The sequence below is a fragment of the Podarcis cretensis genome (genome assembly GCF_951804945.1).
Source record: "Podarcis cretensis genome assembly, chromosome: 10".
NCBI lineage: Eukaryota > Metazoa > Chordata > Lepidosauria > Squamata > Lacertidae > Podarcis > Podarcis cretensis.
In genome coordinates this window covers 34,897,012-34,902,527 of record NC_137179.1, presented here as the reverse complement: position 1 = coordinate 34,902,527, position 5,516 = coordinate 34,897,012, and positions in this window count along the sequence as shown.

Sequence of the window (5,516 nt, the reverse complement as noted above, 5' to 3'; positions counted from 1 at the left end):
CTCCGCTAACCCAGAAATAGTGCTTCAGGTTAAGAACTTTGCTTCAGGATGAGAACACAAATCGTGCCCTGGCGGCGCGGCAGCAGCGGGAGGCCCCATTAGCTAAAGTGGTGCTTCAGGTTAAGAACAGTTTCAGGTTAAGTACAGACCTCCAGAATGAATTAAGTACTATACCCGAGGTACCACTGTAAGGTAGTTCTCAAGAGAGGGGAAAGGGATAGAACTCTCCCATAAACCCGAGTCATGCATTTGTGTTGTAGCAGAACACATAGGTGAGGAGGAAATCCTTGCACCTTTCAACAGAGACAATGAAGGTCTTTTTTATATTTTTGTATGTTAGGGGAAAATCAAACCCTTTGTTGTTCAGTAAAGTAACAGAGGAGAGAAATATTCAACATCAGGGAGAGATTCTCAAACTACCTGTTTGGAGGAGGAGCATTTTATGTTTGGTTTGGGGGTCCTGGGCTGCCCAGATGACAAGACCCCCACCTCTCAGCCTCGCTAATACAGTCCAAAGGAAAGCAGAGCAGTACGTCTTGCACCAGCTTGGCTGCAGGAATTGCCGAAAGGAAGCGTCTTACGAGCTCCACGCCAGATTTGTGTAGCATTTACTCCTTTGACTTTTCTTCTCCCAAAGACGACAGTGGAGGTTTAGGATCAAACCTTTTTAAAAAAAATAATAAAAAATATTTATTAAGAGTTTAAAGATTACAAAAAGAAAGAAAAAGAATTAAACAAATCAATATAATACAGTACAAAAACAAAAACACTACGTAGAACATTGAATTAACAAAACAAAACAAGAACAATTAAAAACACTTCCAATATTTTCAAACTTAGCTTTCATTCACTTGTTTCATTGACTTCCTCACACCTCCCTTTTTGTATTCCACTTCAATTAACTGTTTCAGCAATTCCTTTCCATCTTCCTCTGTTTTCTGTCCTGTAATTAATCTTAACATATTCTAACCTTGTTTTTTTTTCCCTTTTAATACATTAACAATCTATCTGTACCTAGTTCCTTATAACATTTCTGCCAAAGCCATATAACTTCATTCCACCATTTTTCTAAAGCTCATTAATTTTACAATATTTCTGTAAATAATCTTTAATTTTTTTCCAATCTTCTTCCACCAACTCTTCTCCCTGGTCTCGGATTCTGCCAGTCATTTCCGCCAATTCCATATAGTCCATCAGCTTCATCTGCCATTCTTCCCGGGTGGGTAAATCTTGTGTCTTCCAATACTTCGCAATGAGTATTCTTGCTGCTGTTGTTGCATACATAAAGAAAGTTCTGTCCTTCTTTAGCACCAATTGGCCGACCATGCCCAGGAGAAAGGCCTCTGGTTTTTTCAGAAAGGTATATTTAAATACCTTTTCATTTCATTATAAATCATCTCCCAGAATGTCTTAATCCTTGGGCATGTCCACCAAAGGTGAAATAATGTACCTTCAGTCTCATTACATTTCCAACATTTATTTTCGGGCAAATGGTAAATTTTTGCGAGCTTGACTGGTGTCATGTACCACCTATAAATCATTTTCATTAAATTCTCTCTTAGGGCATTACATGCCGTAAATTTCATACCTGTGGTCCATAACTGTTCCCAGTCAGCCATCATAATGTTATGTCCAACATCTTATGCCCATTTAATCATAGCAGATTTCACCGTTTCATCCTGAGTGTTCCATTTCAACAGCAAGTTATACATTCTTGACAAATTCATAATTTTGGGATCTAGCAATTCTGTTTCCAATTTTGATTTTTCCACCTGGAAGCCAACTTTTTTGTCCAAATTATATGCCTCCATTATTTGGTAATAATGGAGCCAATCTCGCACTTTGTTTTTTAATTTTTCAAAGCTCTGCAGTTTTACTCTGTCTCCATCTTGTTCCAAAATTTCCCAATATTTCGGCCATTTGGCCTCCATATTGAGTTTTTTCTGTGCCTTCGCTTCCATTGGTGACAACCATCTTGGAGTTTTATTTTCTAACAAATCCTTATATCTTATCCAAACATTAAACAGTGCTTTTCTAACAATATGGTTTTTAAACGCTTTATGTGCTTTTACCTTATCATACCACAAATATGCATGCCAACCAAATACATTGTTAAAACCTTCTAAATCCAGCACATCAGTGTTTTCAAGAAGCAGCCATTCTTTCAGCCAGCAAAAAGCAGCTGATTCATAGTAAAGTTTAAGGTCTGGCAGGGCAAATCCACCTCTTTCTTTAGCATCAGTTAATATCTTAAATTTTATTCGAGGCTTCTTGCCCTGCCAGACAAATCTAGAAATATCTCTCTGCCACTTCTTGAAACAGTCCATCTTGTCTATAGGATCAAAGCTTTTCTTCATCTAGATGCACTATCTTCCCAGTTTGAAGAGTCCCATCTGCCCCATACTTCCCCCTACAGAACATGCAGAAACCACCTTCTTGACCGTTGGACCAACTATTGGCCTCGTCCACTCAATCTTCCAGAGCCTGTCTTCTCATATAAGGGAAGTCACTAACTCCCTGAGGGTTTGAGACCCATCGGCTGCCCTTACCTAGTTTAGCCGGCCAGTCAAAGCTGTTCCTAGGGTGTGTCCGCTGTTGCATGCTGACAGCTTCTAGAAGCCACAGGTGAGAGCTGAATGTGTGTGTGTGGGGGGGTGTGAATTAACTACCCAAGAAGAAGCATGGTGTGTCCACCCACTGAGATCCAATGTGAGCTCCGGGTACTGGGACTGCCTGGCTGGCTGGCAAGGGAGCATCACACTCTCCTCCCCGGTCAGGAAACGGATCCAAGCCTGCCTGCAAGATTGGCCAATGGCAGGCAGGTTTGGAGGAAGGATCTCCCTGACAGAGCACAAAGGCTTCCCTCAGATCCACTCCCAGAATATTTAAACCAACCTGCCTTAGCCCCGGCACCTGGCCTTTTCCTCATCGGCTCTCACACCCACGCCTCCTGTTGTGCTGTGTTTTGTGTATTTCTGACTTTGCTATGGTCACCGTATTCAAGTCCGAGCAGGAATTTGTCCACCAGTCAAATTGGCCCCAGTTTGGTGGTTTTGCCTACCTCGCAGCATGGTCCATTCCGCCAAGGCCATCCCTGGGTGGACTTGAACCACCAGCCTTCTGGTTAACTGCCAGACACACTGACCTGTTGTGCCAGAATCTTAAACTATGACACCTGCTAATATGGGCCACATACCCATATTTTTCGCTCTATAACACGCACCAGACCATAACACTCACGTAGTTTTTAGAGGAGGAAAACAAGAAAAAAAATATTCTAAACGAAATAGTGGATATATGATTTTTGTGGTTCATGCTGTGGCCAGAGACATGTGATCTGACAGTGAGTTTGGAGTAGCCCAATGCAAAAATCCTGAGGATCCATGTGGATCCATGCTTTGTAACCACGGAGGAGGGAAGGAAGGGGAACCATGGATCCTCTGCTCACGACTGCAGCAGATCCCCCCCCCCCGCCACCTGCAGACATTCGCTCCATAACACGCACAGACATTTCCCCTTACTTTCTAGGAGGAAAAAAGTGAGTGTTATGGTGCAAAAAATACGGTATATCATTTAGATTAGCTTCAACAAGTCACATTGTTGCCTGGGGTCCCCCAACTAAAGGACATAATAGTTACCAAGAATGCCCCAACCTACTCATTTTTCTTTCTATTTTGAGTTACATACACCCCCGTAGGGAAGAAAACTCTTAAAATAGCTCATCTGGGCGGCAACTTGAGAACCCAGTGGAGGCAACCTGGGTCTTTTTCACTGCCATTGTTGTTACTGATAGATGCAGTTGTGCTTTCTAAACACTAAACAGGTGGTGTTGTGTGCCTTCCACTCTAGCTGTTATCTTGTCTGCTTTGTTGCTGAGAAGTCTGAGGACAATCAAGGAGCTCTGCAGTGTCATAACATGCACTCTGGGGGGATTGTGTTACTTACCCTTCCCCATCTTGACATTCAGAATGAGGTGAGGGCTTCAAGAAAATCACCAGCTTCAGCTACTGGAAAATTCCCCAGAACACTCAGAAATCTATCAGGTTCCATAAGTCTCCCAAGGGAAGACCATCTGAATTGGTTCCCCACCTCTACTGTCTGTGTGTTGAGAGAACTGGTGCTGCGAGCCCAAACTTTGCAGCTTGTGGTCTGACCATGACAAAGGGATCAATTCCATTCCTCCAATAACCACCACTCAACACTCACCCTGAAATGATAGACTAAATCTGGTGTGTGTCCTGCCCTTTGCGTTCCTCCATTGACAACTTGGGGCAACCCTATGGTTGTCATGGAGGTTATAAAGTTTCAATCCAGATCAGTTAGCATGAATCCAACCTTAGCATGAATGTTGAAGTCACCCAGAACCACCATCCTGGGGTTCTCCAACACCGGACTGGAGACACTACCTCTGACAACTTAGAAGGGGAGCCACTGAGCAACTGTGGGCTTTAAACCAACAGCATCTGCAGTCTATCCTGCTGACCCAACAACTGTATTAACCCACGCAGAGGGAAACTGTTACAGTGTTTATCGACCTGAAAGGGACTTTTCATGCTCTTTCAAGGAAGATTGTTTCTTATAGGTGATTTGTATATTCAAACAAATCTTCAAGGTGACCGCAGTATTCTTCACGGTCAAACTACTGTCCCTGTTACTATATGGTATCTCTGTAGATTGAAATGTCTAATTCTGCACCAGGCATTTTTCTTACATTATATTCTGGGGGTACCTAACTGGGTAGGATATGCAAACATGTGTCTGGAAATTGGTGTAGTATTTGTGGGAACCAGTGTAGGTCCAAATACTAAAATATGTGTTACGTCTTCATTTTTCTTCATTCATATCTATGCTAACAGATTAATATTTTAGACAACGGTCCTATATAATTTTATATAAAAATACTTCAACGGCTGTTTTGTCTGAATCACTTCTAATGCTAGAGCAACAATAAACTTTCAGGGTTCTGACCCAACATTTATATGATATTGAAAGACAAGATCTATACTCTTTGGCTAATAGAACTTGTTCCCCCATAGTTATGCTACTTCACCTTATGCTATTTCTGTAAAGAATATACAGGCTCATAAGAGCATTCATATGTGCAGTATTCAAAATGTTTTGCCGCTAGCCATACTCCAGGGCAGTTTTGTTTGTTTGTCAGGGCATCAAGATAAAAGATTGGTAATGCCTTGTTTATCAGATCAAGTTTAATATGTCACAGACCAGATGGCTATTTTCCTTCCTAATTGTCATGCATGTAAGAGATCAACTAATTACCTGTATTAGTTTAATTAGAGAAATTGTATCTTTTGTGTCCTGTTACTCTTATTCCATGTTTTAACCTAAACAGGTCTTATGGCCATAATGAAGTGTTCATTGTTGGTATAAATACCCTTGGTATAAATAAAATGTAGAAGAGCTCTCTTTTACACAGGATTTCCAACCAGAACTATAAACAGAACTATAATTAAAGTTCTTCAATGAGTGAGGCAGGTATCTATATACTGCACTTCAAA